This window comes from Bison bison, unplaced genomic scaffold (genome assembly GCF_000754665.1).
Source record: "Bison bison bison isolate TAMUID 2011002044 unplaced genomic scaffold, Bison_UMD1.0 scf7180017864224, whole genome shotgun sequence".
Taxonomy (NCBI): Eukaryota; Metazoa; Chordata; class Mammalia; order Artiodactyla; family Bovidae; genus Bison; species Bison bison.
Genome location: NW_011494796.1, coordinates 1,816,042 through 1,835,872, shown reverse-complemented (window position 1 = coordinate 1,835,872; position 19,831 = coordinate 1,816,042).

The following is a 19,831-nucleotide window of genomic DNA, read 5'->3' as shown; positions in this document are numbered from 1 at the left end:
TGGAGGCTTAGCGTCCAGTGTGCCTAAACAAAATATAATCTTCACTAATTCTTTACATGTTGTGTTTTCCTTTTTTATCCTATGGACAAGTTTTTTTAACTTCCCTCATCTACTTTGGGGTCCCAACATGGCAATATTTTTTCACACTGTTGGGATTGGAACTTCACTAGGGTACCTTTCTCACTTCATTAGGCTGCAGCACTAGTCATTTGAATGCCAAGTTTAAATTACCAGTAACGGCATCCACTTTGGATTGACTAAGAAAGCCTCACTGAATGTAGAATCCACTCAGAATCCATTCACCCCTGGTCCCAGTGGCTACCACAGGCCATGTACACATTTGACACCATTTCACAGTTCTGAACTACCTCCTTTGTGAAAGTGAAGGTCACTCATTCATGTCCAACTCTGTGACCCCACAGACTATACAGTCCATGGAATTCTCTAGGCCAGAATACTGGAGTGGGTAGCCTTTCCTTTCTCCAGGGGATCTTCCCAACCCAGGGATAGAGCCCAGGTCTCCCACATTGCAGGCAGATTCTTTACCATCTAAGCCACCAGAGAAGCCCAAGAATACTGGAGTGGGTAGCCCATCCCTTCTCCAGCAGATCTTCCTGACCCAGAAATCGAACCAGGGTCTCCTGTATTGCAGGTGAATTCTTTACCAACTGAGCTATGAGAGAAGACCCTGATAAGGAGATAAGGACCTCCTTCTTACCAGCTTCTAAAGGTGAAGGGTTGTTGGCTTTCCTATGAATGGGAAAACTATTCTTCAGAGAAGATTGACTCTTTCGAACCTGTGACCTTTAGCCCTTAACTGGTGTAAAGCCACAATGGGTTTTGATTGAGGTACTCCAGGCATTAGAGGCGCTCATACTCCATGACCCTTGCCTTTTATGTGACTGGGTTCCACTTAGAATCCACAGGCAAGCAATGCAAAGGAAACCTGTAAGAAATATGCAGCGACAGAAATGGCTCCTTTTAAAGGATGTCTGCTGCAGGTGTGGGTGTATTTGTGTGCATCTTGAAACCAAATAGGAAACCAGTTAGTAACCCTGGTAGCCAGTGATTGCAAGAAAATGTCTTGTAACTTAAATCTCCATTTCTGCTTTCCCCAGGGTCCTGCTTGACTCCGCATTCTTGAGGTAAATGTACTCAACACCACATTTTTCTATGTGTTTCCCATTCCCTTTTCTCATGCTTCATCTTTTGTTTGGTTTGGGGGCATTTCTCCTTTGAAACTTAAAGAGTGATTTCTATTACCTATTGCTGTCAGAGCAGGTGAGACCTTAATGTTAGCACATCCAATTCCTTACCCTAAGTAGAAGAATCAGCTGTTCCTCTTGCATGCTGAAGCATTAGTTATACACACTTGTCCACCTTGCTAAGGGGGCTTGAAATGCTATATTTTAGGCAAAGTTGTTCATCCTGCCCCATCTTCTATTAACTGTAACTCTATTTTTACATCATCAAGGTCAAAAACATTTACATTCTGTCTACAATCATGAAGTTTTATTTTACTGTTTAATATGTTTATAGAGTGATTCTATGGAGAAGGAAATGGCAACCCACTCCAGTACTCTTGCCTGGAGAATCCCATGGACGGAGGAGCCTGGTAGGCTGCAGTCCATAGGGTCGCAAACAGTCGGACACGACTGAGTGATTTCACTTTCACTTTTCACTTTCATGTACTGGAGAAGGAAATGGCAACCCACTCCAGTATTCTTGCCTGGAGAATCCCAGGGACAGAGGAACCTGGTGGGCTGCCGTCTACAGGGTCGCACAGAATCAGACATGAATTAGCAGCAGCAGCAGAGTGATTCTAAATGTTGAAAATTAATGAACATCCTGCATCATTGAGCCATACTTATGTTAAGGCCAGTTCAAAGTTTAGTGTTTCAATTGAATGTATAAAAATACATATTAGAAGAAGACAAAAACAGACCACCTATAGTCAAGAGTTTTTCTGCCTGGAAAGTGTGATCAATTGAGGATGTGAGAGAAGAGAGATGTCTTCTCAACTCTTACTGCTTCATGGAGGTTGAAAACTTTTACATTTAGCACTGTGATTGTACTTCAGCCTTCAGGATTTTACTTATAAATTATTCAAAAAGCTCAAAAACTTTTATATTATCAAGAACATAAGTATCATTCAAAGTGGAGCTAAGCAGTCTGCTCAAACTAATTTAGAAGACCAGTGACTTCCTAGGACTCTTTGAAGTGAATATTCCTAATGTCCAGATCAAATAAATTACTTTTTCCTACACTACTTTAGTTGATCCAAACTGGATCAGATGTTTGTTTGCTTTAGGACATTCTTAGATGTAATTCCCTCTCAGTCACCCATAAACACTCATTCTGGGGTTTCTAATTTGCTTTTTTCTTCTTAAGAAAGAATGATATGCTTTTGACTATGTACATAATATTGACTACAACCTTAGTCATTAAATTTATTGTTTGTTATCCTTTCCAATATTCTTTATGAAAATATTCTTGGCATTGACTGATTTCCCATACAAGTGAGAACTGCTTGCTTTTTGGACCTGCTGCAAAACTCTCATACTATGATTTCTGAATTAGTTTCAATATTTTTTAATAGCCCATCGCTTTCTCTTTCCTGGTCCTATTTTTTTTGCCAAAGTTTAATAAGAATGGTGGCTTAGTGGTAAATGAAGAATTTGCCTGCAGGAGATCCAGGTTCGATCCCTGGTTCAGGAAGATCCACTGGAGAAAGAAACGGCAACCCACTCCAGAATTCTTGCCTGGGAAATCCCAAGGACAGAGGAGCCTGGTGGACTACAGTCCCTGGGATTGCAAGGGTCAGACACGACTTACTGACTAAACACAACAACAATCCTCAGTTAATGCCTGAGGAGCGGGTATGAGAGAGGTTTCTGAGGCTTTGATTACCTGAATTCTTTCCTTGTCCTTTATGTTTAATTTGTAGTTAGCTAAATCGGTTCATCATTGTATTTTATCATTCGGTGATGCTTATAACAAGTTTCATGCCAGCCGATTCTTATTTACTTAAACAGACTCACTCCCAACTCCTCAGTCCCCTACTCAACTGCCCCTGGATTAACGGAGCTTAAAGTAGGGGACATCTTTGAGTAGAAGGACATTCTTCTAGTACTTCATAAAGGTTTATTAAGTGTGAGTCTTTTTTGTATACTATAATAGATTCTGGGAGAAACTCTAAAGATCTATATTTCTTTAGTGAGCTTTAGACACTTATATTATTTTTTTAAGAAACTCTTCTCTGCCTTTTTTTCATATGCCCCACTAGTCAGATTTTGTATTTAATGAATGGTTCAATCTTTAATATATAATCTTTCTTTCCTCTTCCATTTTTTGTCTGTTTTGGGTGATTGACTTTATTTTCTGACAATTCTATTTCATATTCTAAATATCTCTTTAGAAGTAAAAATGACATAAAAACTGTTCATATGCAATATGTGTAATTTGATAAATTTTGATCTATGTGAAACCATCATCATGGTCACTCATAATAGTGAACATATTCATTCCTCCAAAAGTTCACTTGAACTGCTTTGTAAATCCTATCCTACTTAAGACACCGATTTCTGTCCCCAAGCAACAATAATGTGCTTTCAACAAACGACACACTAAAGATTAGTTTCTGTTTTCTAAAATTTTACATAAATGAAATCAGAGTGCATTCTTTTCCTCTGACTTCTTTCACTCACTATAATTATTTTGATTCACATGTCTTGTTGTACTTCACTGCTGAGTAGTATTCTACTGCACAGTACCCACAGTTTTATCCATTCACCATTTGACAGACATAAGCTTTCATTTTTCTTGGGTAAATATTAAGAGTGAAATAGCTGTATTTTGTCGTGGTGTAGGTTTAACTTTTTAAATAAAACCGTCAGTTTTCCAAAATGATTTTACAATTTTACTTTTCACCTGCTGTGTTTGAGGGTTCTGGTTTCTCCATATCTTCTTCAACACTTGGTATGGTCAGTCTTTTTAATTTTATCCATTCAATAGTTATATGGTGGTATTTCCTTTGGGTTTTAATTTTCTTTTTGTTATTGACTAATGATGTTGAACATCTTTCTATGCGTTATTTGCCATCTCTTTGTCTTCATTAATAAAAGGTTTATTTAAATCTTCTGTTAATTTTAATTGGTTTTCTTATTGTGTTTTGAGAGTTCTTTATATAAAGTTATATATTTTAGATACAAATCTTTCATCAGACATATGCCTTGTAACTTTTTTCTCCCTGTCCATGGCTTGTCTTTTAATTCTCTTAACAGCTTTTCAGAAAGCACAGATTTTAAATTTTTATAAAATCAAATTTATCTATTTTTTCTTTTATGGGTCATCAATATGGTATTATTTCCAAAAGTCTTCACCTAATTATTGATCACAAAGATTTTTCCATATGTTTTCTCCTATAAAGTCTATAGATTTAGATATTACATTTAGACTTATAATACATTTTGAGTTAATTTTGCTTATGTTGTAAAATAAAAAAGAAAGTTCATTTTCTCCATATGCATATTTCCAGTTTTTCTAGCACCATTTGTTAAAAACTTTTCCCCACTAAATTGCCTCAGTATCCTTATTGAAATCAATTTGTAATATATATATATCACGCAGGTCCATGTCTAGAGTTTCAGTTCTGTTCCATTGATCTATTTGGCTACTTTGAGGTCAATAGTACACTGTCTTGACTACTATACTTTTTTTAGTGAGGCTTAAAGGCAAATGCTGTTAGTTCATCAAATGTGTTATTCTTTTTCAAAGTTGTTGTGGCTTTGCTTTGACAGTTCCACATAAATTTTAGAATCAGTTTCCCCCATATATATATATATATATACATATATATGTTCATTCTTTATTTGTATTCATATATATGAATGTGCATATTCATTCTCTCTACATATATGTATTCATTCTCTCTCTATACTCATATATATATGTATATTCATTCTGTTAATGAATATGTATATTCATTTTGATAACTTGACTAGGGCTACAATGAATTTATGCAGCAGTTTGTGGAGAATTGTCATCCTAACAGTGTGGGTTTCTCAACCTTGGCACATTGATACTTTAGATCACATACTTTGTTGTGGAGAACTGTCCTGTGCATTGTAGGATGTTTAGCCGCATACCTGAGGCCACTACTCACAAGATTCTGGTGTCAAAATCTACCTCCTCAGTTGTAGCAACTAAACATGTTTCCAGATATAGCCAGATGTCCCTCAGGATGGACAATTGGTTGAGAACCACTGCTTTGGATCTTCTTAAATTTCTCATAACAATAGTTTTTGGCTTTAAATGTAGAAACTTTGCATATTTTTAGGTTTATCCTGATTATTTATATTTCTTTGATGATACTGTAGATTTTTAAAAGATTTTCAATTTCTGTTTGTGTATTGATCTTTGTCTTAGTGTGGGCCACTCTGTTTTCTTAAATCTTGCTGAGAGATTTCTTAAATCTTGCTCTATTTCCTTGGATCCCCAAAGTATTACTTTTCATGCTAATTTTTTCTGGTTTGTTTATTGTAGTATTCTATGTGCCAGTAATTTTCTTTCTAAGACTGATGGCATTTTGTAAGATGTTTTGTGAGTTAGCTTTATACTGTTTTCTTTGTATCATGTATCTTGTTCAGTTCTCTTTTACAACCAGCTTCTTCCTATAAATATTAAGACTAAATAAGAGGTCTGAGTATGTTTCTGGGGTTTTGGCAAGATTGATTTATTTTAGAGTGAGGAAGCAGATAATGACCTAGATGCTGGGCACCCAGGGACAAAATAAAAAGGGCTTTTCCTTTCTGGGCTATGTCTGCCCTATCTGGGAGGTGCCTCTTTATTGGTAATTGTTTTCAATGTGTTTATTAAAGATGTCTGTGCTCATTTGCTGTTGTTACTTAGTCACTGGTTTTATTCTGGTGATAAGAGGCACAATGCATGGGATGGAGGGAAGGGGATGGATGGGTGGTGACTGTGGAGACCTGCTGGGACTGGCTTTTCCAAAGAGAGATTCCCAGTAACCCCTAAGCTTTTTGGACATCTCTTTCTCATTCTTTACTACTCTTTATATCCACTGTATGGCTTATAAAATCCAAACTATTTACTTTCTGACCTTTATGGGAAAAAATCGTAGACCCCTGCTTTGATACTTTAGATGAATCAGAAGCAAATGATTTGGAACCTAGCTTTTTACAAACGATCACATTCTAGTCTTTAGTCACCCCCTAAAGGCTTTTCTCCTCAAATAATTATTCTTATCTTTATCATATGGACTGAACACAATAAAATTTTCCAGTACACTACCTTGAGTTAGCAATAGATTTCTTTTCCCATCAAACCTATTTCTGGTCATAACTTTAGTTAACTACTTCATTTATGCCTTCTTTGCTCATTTTCTGAATGAGGAAAGTTTTCTTCAGAAATCTAATAGTAATATAAGAATAAAAATTCAAATTTCATATTTTTAAATAAACCAACTAAAATTATTTAACATTGATATTGCTATCGCTAAGTCACTTCAGTCGTGTCCGACTCTGTGCGACCCCATAGACGGCAGCCCACCAGGCTTCCCCATCCCTGAGATTCTCCAGGCAAGAACACTGGAGTGGGTTGCCATTTCCTTCTCCAGTGCATGAAAGTGAAAAGTGAAAGTGAAGTCTCTCAGTCGTGTCTGACCCTCAGCGACCCCATCGACTGCAGCCTTCCAGGCTCCTCCATCCATGGGATTTTCCAGGCAAAAGTACTGGAGTGGGGTGCCCACATTACTGTTTTAGAAATGATATGATCTTACTAACCAAAATGAGCATAAAAAACTGCCAAACTCACCAGACTGATTATTCTTCACTCTCAAAAGAATAAACCCCTTATTAGAAGGTGAAGAAAAGTACTTCTTGAGGGTCTACTGTGTTGGATTATTTACAATCATAAATGAATATGAGCTAAAGGGAGAAAAGTAAATTTCAGAGACTTGAATCTTTGATAGGTGATATCTTCTTTCCATGCCCTATCTATTTAGGACAAAAATGACTATTATGTCTCTGGAGATTATGAATAATTCAAATAAACCTGGCTATCTCATATAGTAAGAACTGAGCCTGAAAACAAAAGAAAATGAGATGAAAATCTTCAAAAGATTAGCAAAATTGAAAAAAAAAATACAAAGCTCCATTCAAGTTTACTAAGAAAATAAGAGAAACTAGTTAAATTATTAGAATTAGAAATTAAATAGAAGACCTTTCTACCAATCTTATAAAAATAGAAGACTATAAAGAAAAAACAAAACAATTGTACACTAAAAAGTTAGATAACTTAGGTGAAAAATTAGATAACTTTCAAACTCTTAGAAAGACATAAACTACTGAAACAGATTCAAGAAGAAATAGACCTTCTAAATAGACCTGTAATAAATGAGGAAATTGAATGAGTAATTTTGAAATTACTCACAAAGAAAGTCCCACACCCAGATGACCTCACTGTTAGTTTTACCAAACATTTAAAGAAATAATAGCAAATCTTCACAAATGCTTCCAAAACAGATGAGAAAACTTTTCAAATCATTGGTTATCAGGAAAATGCAAACCCCAATCACCACTTCATACCTAATAGTATCAGTCAGTCAGTCAGTTCAGTTGCTCAGTCGTGTCCGACTCTGTGACCTCATGCAGCACACCAGGCCTCCCTTTCCATCACCAACTCCTAGAGTTTACTCAAACTCCTGTCCATTGAGTCACTGATGCCATCCAAACATCTCATCCTCTGTCGTCCCCTTCTCCTCCTGTCTTCAATCTTTTCCAGCATCAGGGACCTTTCCAATGAATCAGTTCTTTGCATCAGATGGCCAAAGAATTGGAGCTTCAGCTTTAGCATCATTCCTTGCAATGAATATTCAGGACTGATTTCCTTTAGGATGAATTGGTTGGATATCTTTGCAGTCCAAGGGACTCTCAGGAGTCTTCTCCAACACCACAGTTCAAAAGCATCAATTCTTCTGTGCTCAGCTATCTTTATAGCCCATCCATACATGACTACTGTAAAAACAATAGCCTTGACTAGACAGACCTTTGTTGGCAAAGTAATGTCTCTGCATTTTAATATTCTGTCTAGGTTGGTCATAACTTTTTTCCCAAGGTGTAAGCATCTTTTAATTTAGTGGTTGCAGTCACCATCTGCAGTGATTTTGGAGCCCAAAAAACTAAAGTCTGACACTGTTTCCACTGTTTCCCTCTCTATTCACCATGAAGTGATGGGACCAGATGGCATGATCTTAGTTTTCTGAATGTTGAGTTTTAAGCCAACTTTTTCACTCTCCTCTTTCACTTTCATTAAGAGGCTCTTTAGTTCTTCTTTGTTATCTGCCATAAGGGTGGTGTCATCTGCATGTCTGAGGTTATTGATATTTCTCCTGGCAATCTTGATTCCAGTTTGTGCTTCATCCAGCCCATCATTTCTTATTATGTACTCTGCATATAAGTTAAATAAGCAGGGTGTCAATATACAGCCTTGACATACTCCTTTTCCTATTTGGAACCAGTCTGTTGTTCCATGTCCAGTTCTAACTGTTGTTTCATGACCTGCATACAGATTTCTCAAGAGGCAGGTCAGGTGGTCTGTTTTTCCCTTCTTTTTCAGGATTTTCCACAGTTTGTTTTGGCCCACACAGTCAAAGGCTTTGGCATAGTCAATAAAACAGAAATAGATGTTTTTCTAGAACTCTCTTGTGTTTTTGATGGTCCAACTAATGTTGGTAATTTAATCTCCAGTTCCTCTGCCTTTTCTAAAACCAGTTTGAACATCTGGAAATTCACGGTTCACATACTGTTGAAGACTGGCTTGGAGAATTTTGAGTATTACTTTGCTAGTGTGTGAGATGAGTACAACCGTGTGGTAGTTTCAGCATTCTTTGGCATTTCCTTTCTTTGGGATTGGAATGAAAACTGACCTTTTCCAGTCTCGTGGCCACTGTTGAGTTTTCTAAATTTGCTGGCATAATGAGTGTAGCACTTTAACAGCATCATTGAGGATTTGAAATAGCTCAACTGGAATTCCATCACCTCCACTAGCTTTGTTCATAGTGATGCTTCCTAAAGCATCCTAAAGGCCCACTTGACTTCACATTCCAGGGTGTCTGGCATAGGTGAGTGATCACACCATCGTGATTATCTGGGTGGTGAAGGTCTTTTTTGTATAGTTCTTTTGTGTATTCTTGCCACATCTTGTTAATATCTTCTGCTGCTGTTAGGTCCATACCATTTCTGTCCTTTATTGTGCCCATCTTTGCATGAACTAGTATGAATAGAATTAAAAAGTCAGATGAGCACAACTGTTGGTAAGGACATGGAGAATTTGAACCCCTCAAACCTGTACAGATGAGAATGCAAAATGGTGCATCTACTTTGTTCTGACACTTCCTCAAGTGATTAAACATAGAGTTAATTTGCAATTTGACATAGCAATTTAACTCACAGGTATATGTGCAAGAGAAATGAAAACATATGTTTCTGCTGTGTGTACATGAATATTTATAGTAACATTCTTCTTAATAGACAACAGGTGAAATAATCCAAATGTGCACCAACGGATTAGTGAATAAACAAAACATAGTATATCCATACAATGGAATACTATTGGCCCATGAAAAGGAATAAAGTACTAACACATGATACAACCTGGATGAACACTGAAAACTCTATGGTAAGTCAAAGAAGCCAGTCACAAAAGACAACAACTATATGATTCCATTCATATGAGCATCTAGGAAAGTGGATTATTCTATCCTCAGGATTGGTGTGGTGTAGGGTGGGTACATAGCAGGGTAATAGCTGAAGGATACAGAATTTTAAAATTTGAATTGGTTAATTTGGCTGCACTGGTTCTTCCCTGCTGTATGTGGGCTTTCTCTAGGTGCAGAGTGCTGGCTTCTCTTGCTGTGGAGCACAGGCTCTAGGCATGTGGGCTTCATATGCAGCACGTGACCCCAGTAGTTGTGGTGCAGGCCTTAGTCTCTCCGTGGCATGTGGGATCTTCCTGGACCGGGAAACAAACCCATCTCCTCTGCATCAGCAGACATATTCTTAACCACCGGACCATCAGGGAAGTCCCAGAATATTTTTTTGAAGTAATAAAAATGTTGCAAGTTTGACCATAGTGACAGTTGCACACATCTGTGAACACCATTGAGTTGTACACTTCAAATGGGAGAATTACCTTCTCAGGGTCAGCCGTCTCCTTTCTCCCTTCCCAGGTTTCAGTTCTTTCCCCCCAAGCCTGAGTCAGTGAATGTCACTGACTGCGGCTGTGCTCAGTTGCTCAGTGGTGTCCTCCTTTATTGTGAACCCCATGGACTGTAGCCCATCTGTCTCCTCTACCCATGGGATTCCCCAGTAAGAATACTGGAGTGGGCTGCCACCTCCTCTTGTAAAGAGTGGGACTGGTGGCCTGCCTGATGTTCAGCATGCCCTGGGGAGTGGTGAGGGGTACCCCCATCCCCCTACCTCCCTCCACACTCTGTACTTGAACATTCTTTTGCACTGAAGCGTTACAGTTGAACAAGGGGAACCTCAGGCCTGGGAGGTTGTGAGCTTGAGGGGATGTGACCAGCTTGGACTGAGACTGGACAGGTGGGCACCCAGTTTGGACTGGACCCCTAGCCTCTCTCTTGCTTTACTGTGTTGACCTACTCCACCCTTCGTGACCTAAAGTGGGGGTGGGTGTGGAGTCAGTGATGAGGAAGATGCCGCTGCCACTGCTGCTGCTAAATCGCTTCAGTCAGTCGTGTCCAACTCTGTGCGACCCCATAGACGGCAGCCCATCAGGCTCCTCCATCCCTGGGATTCTCCAGGCAAGAATACTGGAGTGGGTTGCCATTTCCTTCTCCAATGCATGCATGCATGCTAAGTTGCTTCAGTTGTGTCCGACCCTGTGTGACCCCATGGACAGCAGCCCACCAGGCTCGTCTGTCCATGGGATTCTTAGGCAAGACTACTGGAGTGGGCTGCCATTTCCTTCTCCAATGGGGAAGATGGGACTGTTACAGCTTGGCTCTTCCCACTCTGTCATCTTCATGGAAACTTGTATCCCATTTTATCAAGCAACTGCGACTCCTGGTTGCCATGGAATTAGCAGCCAATAGACACCTCCCAAATCCAGGGCTAAGGCTGGACATGGCCCCTCTTAGTTACCATGGGAACTTAGTAACAGACTCTTGGACCTCCCCTGCTCCTTCCTCCCCTGAGTGGGCGTGGTTTGGGAAGTCAGGGGGACGGGCCAGGGCGGGATCCTGCTTCTCAGCTCAGCTCTCCCTGGGGAGTCAGGTTGTATCACATAGGGGAGGAGAAATGTATCCATATACCTCAGGTAACAGGGAGTTGGCGCTGGTGATGGGAGTGACTGGGGGCCAAAGACCAGAGGGGAGGGGCCCCTGGGGATCCCCAAAAGCTTGAAGATGCTGCCGCATGTGGGGCTGGGTGGGGCAGCAGCAGCCCCTGGGCTTCCAGTCTGTACAATATGGTTTGTTATAAAACTCAAAATCTTCCAGTTAGAAAAAAAAAGTTTTTTTGTGAGAATGTATGGTGATGGACAGGGAGGCCTGGTGTGCTGCGATTCATGGGGTCACAAAGAGTCGGACACAACTGAGCGACTGATCTGATCTGATCTGATATGGTATGTTAAATATATCTTAATAAAACTACTAAAAATTGAGTTTGATTGATGGCAAAAAGAAAAAAAATAAGTGGTTTGAGTAAGATACGCTTAATTTTTATCACATTCAAAAGATTTGGAAGTAGAAAATTAAAATATCACAGTCCAAATTCTCAAGGACTCAGGGTCCTTCCAAGGTTGTCTCATCCTCACCTGGCAGCTAGATGCCAGCTCTACTATCTGAGGTTTAAATAACAGGAAGGAGGACAGATAAGTTCAGGCCCCTCTCATTTTAATGATTCATCTCAGACGCATATGTACCACTGGTATACTGAATTGCAAATCCATGTGCCTGACACACAGTGAAGCTCAGCAATACTAAGCATTAGAGTTTGGGGGAAAAAATAAAACAATTTAAAGAACGTGTATTTTAAGAATTAAAAAAACAAAATTGAGCTTGGAACAGAGAATAGTTTATTACAGATTCATACAAGGAGATGGGTGGCTCATGCCCTAAGAACCCCAAAGTCATTGAAAGCTATTAGCAAGTCTTTTTAAAAAAGCAAAAGGTGAGAGATAGGTGGTGTTACTTGTTGCAGACTTCTTGGTGTCAGATCCTTTGTTCTTGAGATCAGGTCATGGTTAAGTCAGGATGTTCCTGTCAATCTGTACCAGATGAATGTTATTCTCTGTCCTGGCAAGAAGGGCAAGGTCCCAAGGCACAACTTTCACCCTCTAAGGTCCCAGTCCTGACTAAGAAGAGGCAGATCCCAATTGGCATCTCCTTTGGGGCCAGATTCCCACATCCGGTCCAACCAATTGTCATCCCTGAGACAGCCAGACACCCAAACCAACTGGCCGTCAGTATCCTCAGGCCGCCCAAAGGGGAAGACAAGGTCTCACAGACTGTAACCCAGACAGACAGCTACTGCTATTAGGTCACAGAGACAGGGATGGGAGAGAGGTTCACACTGCCTCAAGGCCTGGGCAAGACTAGTGGAAGGCCTTTGTGCGAGTGCTGAAGCCCTGTAGGAGGTAGTCCCCAGTCTGTTCCTTGGGCCCTCCAGCTCAATCGCTTGCCTGAGGCAAAGTAAACTGGAGGACCTCCAGAAGAAGACCTGAACCCACCTCTTACCGCACTCTCCACCTGATAACCACCACAACACCAACCCTTGACTGAATCACTTCCCCAGGTCCTTCATTGACACTTACCAGTGAGCAGGCCCACTGTGGCACTGACCAATAGCTGAACAGGGCAACTGACGGTCACTCACTGACAGTTGGTTGCTTGTGGGAAGGGCCCACTGAAGCACCAACCAATGGCTGAGCAAGACCGTTGCCTAGTAACAGGGTGCACAGCAACGAGGCACAGCAATGGCTACCTGTTAAGGGCTGTGGTTATCCTGCTCTGTTACACTACCGCTGGCTGCGGTACAGCCACATGGCCCTCACTCTAAGAAGGTGAACATGGGGAAGAAGAACTGTTGTACGGGGACATGACAACCTCAGTCACGTTTACAAAGTTTGACTCAGGGTGGCTGTAAAAAATGTAATACTCTACTATGAAATTACTTTGAGGCATGAGGCGGGGAGGGCAGGAAGGGTGAGAATATTTAATTAAAAATACAAAAATAGCAAAGTTCTATAGCAGAGATTCTGAGTGGCATTTAGTCTGTATAATTGATTATCAAAAATAAAGGTATTATAAGCTAAGAACAAAACTTAAGATTCAAGAAAGCTAATATCAAGGCAGCTCTGATGTAATAGGAAGATAGATGAGGTTTGGTCTCTCCACAAAAGAGACAGCAATATTGTCTCAAAAAAAAAAAAAAATCAAGAAAAGAACGATAATTCAGATCAATTAGAAGTTCAGGAAACATTCATTCCCTTTAATATCCTGTATATGCTATCATGAAATAGAACTATATACTAAGAAAAACATTTTTTGAGTGAGGACATTTGGAAATAAAATCTTTTTATTTTATTACAAAATCTTGAGAACCAGAACAAATCAAGAGTTTGCATAGTTAGGAAAGCAATTTGATACACAATCCTGATTTTAGTCTTATTTTGAATACTGACACCATCAATAGTGTGGGGGGAAAATTCAGTGGCCAGGGATGTTTCTTTTACCTTGAATTCATAGTCATACTGTGGGATTGATACTGATATCACTTCTGTCAGCTGATGTAAATAACCCAAAAGGAATCACTTAATAACCACAAGAGGTGTTGGTATTTAATTTATATCATTTTTAGTTACAAACTAAAGTAAAGCAATAGATTTGTATCCTTACACTTATAAATGTAAAGATAAGTATCATGATGAAAATAAACATTGAAAATGATGGCTGACAATAATGAAATCCTTAAAAATAGAAGAAAGTCATTTGTAGACCTTATTTGAAAGTGTATGGGAAAAGTATAAATAATGCAAGGATATAAAAGGAAAGAACCAAATTTCTCCAACTTTTCTCTTACTCTAGAAAAATGTTACTAGAATTTTATGTAAGAACCTTTGATGAATCCAAAAAGACATAGACTCAAAATCACTTTCTAGGTAACACTTCAACCTTGGAGAACTTATAGACTTCTCAAGCTTAAGCTGTGTTTCGTACAGAATGGTAATAATCCTCATCTCACAATGAGAGATTACATTAAAGCGCTTGCAATCTAATAGGTACTAACTTTGCCTACCTCACTCTCCCTCTATGCTCCTTTGTGGAGATGTAGCAAGATCACAGTAGAATGAATGTAAGGCACAAACCCAATATGCTAGGTCACAGACGTATGTTTTCCCCTTAATTGGTTCCCAAATTGGTATTTGCTCTACAATTTGCTTGAGAATAGCAGTTGATAGAAGATCCCTTGATTAAAGGGGGCTTTTGGCTGATGTTGGTCCTGGGATCAGCTTCACATATCGCAGGATATTTTTATCTCACAGCTTTGTGTCCCAGGCATGGGTTTATCTATGCCTCCTAATAGACTCCAGGAAGCCTGGGAGCGAGCAGATTGGTTAGAAGTAGAGGAGCCAGAGTTCCTTCCTCTCCTGCCCACTGACTGGCTGAACTTCTCAGGGGCCTTGCCAGTCTTTCTTTACATGGCAGAACAATGGCTATAGGACTAATAAGTACTTTCAGATGAGTGACTGATAATTTCTCTACCATCAGCTCTCATTTATCACAGCCAGATCACTTGACTTTCAAATTATCTCCAAAAGCCTCCCTTTTGAATATTTATTGACATATCATCAACTCTTCTTAATTAAGTACTTTATTGGAATGAACAAGATCTTTGTTTACTCTAGGCCAGCAGAAGCATGAAGAGTCATAAACAACACCAATCCCTCTCTGCAAAGGATGTTGAGACAAACTTTGCCAAGGAAGTTTTATTGTGCTTCAGATGGGTTCCTCATTCACCCAGCTGGCATTGAGTAGCATATAGGACCATTGCATGTGCTCCTGGATTCTAGGCACATGAAAAAATACCTTTGCTGACCTTAGGAATCCAGAATCTCCTAGAGGAGATAGACATGTAAACAGTAACATAAGAAATGTATCTCATGGAAGGCTCAGTGGAGAACAGGAGGAGATTCTGTATCAGCCTCAATAGAATCAGCAATGGGACAGAGGAGATGGTTGCATGAGCTGGGCCTTGAGGCAAGGTTTGAGTGGCTGCAAGACTGGGGGAATGCCTTGTGTCATGGCACTGTAGTGTGACAGAGGAAAGAGCACTCCTTTGTTTCTTTTTTTTTTTTAATTTAATTAAATTAATTTATTTATTTAATTTTATTTTATTTTTAAACTTTACATAATTGTATTAGTTTTGCCAAATATCAAAATGAATCCGCCACAGGTATACATGTGTTCCCCATCCTGAACCCTCCTCCCTCCTCCCTCCCCATACCATCCCTCTGGGTCGTCCCAGTGCACCAGCCCCAAGCATCCAGTATCGTGCATCGAACCTGGACTGGCGACTCATTTCATATATGATATTATATGTATTTTAATGCCATTCTCCCAAATCATCCCACCCTCTCCCTCTCCCATAGAGTCCAAAATGTAGGCTTTCTGAATGGCAATGTAGTGTTTTTACTGCAGAGGACAGGTTACAGACGCCTTCTGTCTATGGTGGTTTCATTCTTGAATGTAACACGTGAATCTTTAGGATATCAGAGGCTCTTGCTTTCATACTTTGATGTTAAATAAATCAAAATAATTTAATTATTTGTATATTTATTATTGTAAGTATTTTAAGCTGCTAATAGGTTGCCTGCATTCACTGTTGTACCTTATTGGCCTCCATTTGAATTGTTACACAGTGCATTCTTATTTCAGTAGTGAAGCATATATGTTTTTACTGTGATTGTCATCTGAGCAATGAAAATGGATTACATTTTTACATGCAATATCTTATTAAATAATATATACTAATGGTTAATTTTAGTTATGATTATTTAAAAATCTCTGTAGTCCCTCTGTCAGCAAAATAAAAATATTAAAAATTTAGCTATTTTTCTAGGAACAGCCTCACATACATAGAGAATAGACTTGTGGTTGCCAAGGAGGAAGGGAGGTTGAGGAGGGAAGAATTGGGAATTTGTGATTAGCAGAGGCAAACTATTATATCTAGGATGCATAAACAGCAGGGCTCAACTTACAGAATGGGAAGGTATATTCAGTATCTTGTGACAAACCATAATGGAAAGGAATGTGAAAAGAATATCTATCTATCTATAACAGAATAACTTTGCTGTATAACAGAAATTAACAGAACATTGTAAGTCAATTATACTTAAATAATTTTTTTAATTTGTTGTTTTTCTTTATGTGAACCTTAGTTTTTTGAAAAAAGATTTCCTTCTGTTGAACCAATAACTCTATTTAGGTTTTGTAGGATCTAAAAATATGTCATTAATAAAAATTTTCCTTAATTTTCATCATACTGTGTACCTTATGTATTCCATGTTTTCAGTGATTAATGAATGAAATTTTTATCTAGAAGATGTTTTTATGAAAATGATTAAAGAATCAATGTATATAAAGAGTAAACCAATTCAGAGGCATAGAAACATTGCATCTCAATACAATATTGGGAGTCTGTTAGTAATAGAATTTAAAGGTCATCTTTCCCCACACCTACCCAGGGCAAGTCACTTTTTAAAAAGCTAATTTGAACAAAAGAGTAGAAAAAACCACCTCCCTGGGAGAAGAGGGATTCCATGATAGCTCAGTTGGTTGGTAAAGAATCTGCCTGCAATGCAGGAGACCCTGGTTTGATTCCTGGGTCTGGAAGATCCCCTGGAGAAGGGATAGGCTACCCATGTCTGTATTCTTGGGCTTCCCTTGTGGCTCAGCTGGTAAACAATCTGCCTGCAGTGTGGGAGACCTAGGCTCTATCCCTGGATTGGGAAAATCCCCTGGAGAAGGGAAAGGCTACCCACTCCAGTATTCTGGCCTGGAGAATTCCACAGACTGTATAGTCCATGGGGTCACAAAGAGTTGGACACAACTGAGCAACTTTCACTTTTCTGGGAGAAGAAGAAATGGCAAGGTGGATGTGCTGTAGGGAGTCTGTGACTCAGATGACACCCTCAGTGGCATGTGGGTGTCTCACTGTACTCATTCTCTCCTCCTTCTGATCACTCTTCCAGACCTGGCCGTGTGGAGGGGAAGGGGTCAATTGTGCACACCGAAAAGGCCTGGACACCCAAACAGTTTTGGATCCTCAAGGGCTTCTGGCTGACTGATGTCAGATTCTTCTCACGGCTATTTGTAACTGGGGAATGAGTAAATTACTTAAATTCTTCCTCAGGACAAATATTAACATTGGATCTTCAGTGACAAAAATGAAAACGTTTAAACCAGAAAACAAAGTTCAAAGGCAAAATCTCTGATTTTGCTAACAATAAATAGCTTGAGGCAGAATTTTCTCCTGGATTTAAAATTCTTAAATGTTATTGTCTTGTAATTATAGTGTGAACCTAAATTCTATTTTATCTTGCACATAACTGGTGTGGATGATTTTTCTTGAAAAGAAATTCATTTTATCAGCTCTAATTTAACAGAAAACTGTATTAACTTCTGTTCCCCAGTGAACATTAAGGGTTAGGAATATAATTTTTTAAACAATGGTGCAGCTCTGTTGAAAATCATCACCTTTATTTTACAGTTGCCTGAATTTCAAAATTAGTTGACATAAGTTGAAAGAAAGGTCACAATGTACATTGTTCATGGAAGCAGCCTATATATCCATTGACAGATGAATGTGTACAGAAATTGTGGTATATATATACAATGGAACACTACTCAGCTATAACATATTTGAGTCAGTACTATGAGGTGGATGAACCTAGAGCCTACTATACAGAGTGAAGTAAATTAGAAAAAGAACAACAAAATGTATATTAACCCATGCATGTGAAATCTAGAAAGATGGTGCTGATGAACCTATTTGCAGGGCAGCAGTCAAGACACAGATATACAGAACAGACTTGTGGACACAGTAGGAAAAGGAGAGGGTGGGATGAATTGAGAGAAAAGCATGGAAGCAGACATTACCATGTGTAAAATAGATAGCAAGTGGGAACTTGTTGTGTGGCACAGGGAGCTCATCCCAGTACTCTGTGAGGGGGAAGATGGGAGGGAAGTTCCAGAGGGTGGGGATGTATGTATACCATAAGTATGATTCATGTTGATGTATGCAGAAAACAAAACAATATTGTAAAGCAATTATCCTCCAATTAAAAATAGAAATAAAAAAGCTAAATTGGTGCAGCCACTGTTAACAACAGTATGGAAGTTTCTGAAAAAACTAGCAATATAATAGAACTAGCATCAGTCAGGTCAGTTCAGTTGCTCAGTCGTGTCCAAGTCTTTGCGACCCCATGAATCGCAGCGTGCCAGGCTTCCCTGTCCCTCACCAACTCCCGGAGTTCACTCAGACTCACGTCCATCGAGTCAGTGATGCCATCCAGCCATCTCATTCTCTGTCATCCCCTTCTCCTCCTGCCCCCAATCCCTCCCAGCATCAGGGTCTTTCCCAATGAGTCAACTCTTCGCATGAGGTGGCCAAAGTACTGGAGTTTCAGCTTTAGCATCATTCCTTCCAAAGAAATCCCAGGGCTGATCTCCTTCAGAATGGACTGGTTGGATCTCCTTGCAGTCCAAGGGACTCTCAAGAGTCTTCTCCAACACCACAGTTCAAAAGCATCAACTAGCATGTAACCCAGCAATTCCACACTTGAATACAAATAAAAAATCCGAAAACAGTAACGTGAAAAGATACATGCATCCCAATGTTCATAACAGCACTATTTACAAAAGTCAAGATATGGAAGCAGCCTAAATATCTGTCAATGGAAGGATGCATAAAGAAGCTCTTGTATGTATGCATAGTGGGATACTTTGTTTCTTCAGTCACTCAGTCATATTCGCTTCTTTGCAAACTCACGTCCATTGAGTTGGTGATGCCACCCAACCATCTCATCCTGTCACCCCGTTCTCCTCCTGCCCTCAGTCTTTTCCAGAATCAGGGTCTCTTCTAATGAGTCAGCTCTTCACATCAGATGGCCAAAGTATTGGTGTTTCAGCATCAGTCCTTTCAATGAATATTTAAGATTGATTTCCTTTAGGATTGACTGGTTTGATTTCCTTGCAGTCCAAGGGACTCTCAAGAATCTTCTCCAATTACACTGTTCAAAAGCATCAATTCTTCGATGCTCAGCCTTCTTTATGGTTCAACTCTCACATCCATACACGACTAGTGAAAAAACCATAGCTTTGACTATATGGACCTTTATGGGCAAAGTGATATCTCTGCTTTTTAATATGCTGTCTAGGTTGGTCATAGCTTTTCTTCCAAGGAGCAAGCGTCTTTTAATTTCTTGGCTGCACTCACCATCTGCAGTGGTTTTGGAACCCAAGAAAATAAAGTCTGTCACTGTTTCCATTGTTTCCCCATCTATTTGCCATTAAGTGATGGGACTGGATACCATGATCTGAGTTTTCTGAATGTTGAGTTTTAAGCCAGCCTTTTCACTCTCCTCTTTCACCTTCATCAAGAGGCTCTTTAGTTCCTCATCACTTTCTACCATGAGGGTGGTGTCATCTGCATATCTGAGGTTACTGGTATTTCTCCCTACAATCTTGATCCCAGCTTCTGCTTCATCCAGCCTAGCATTTCAT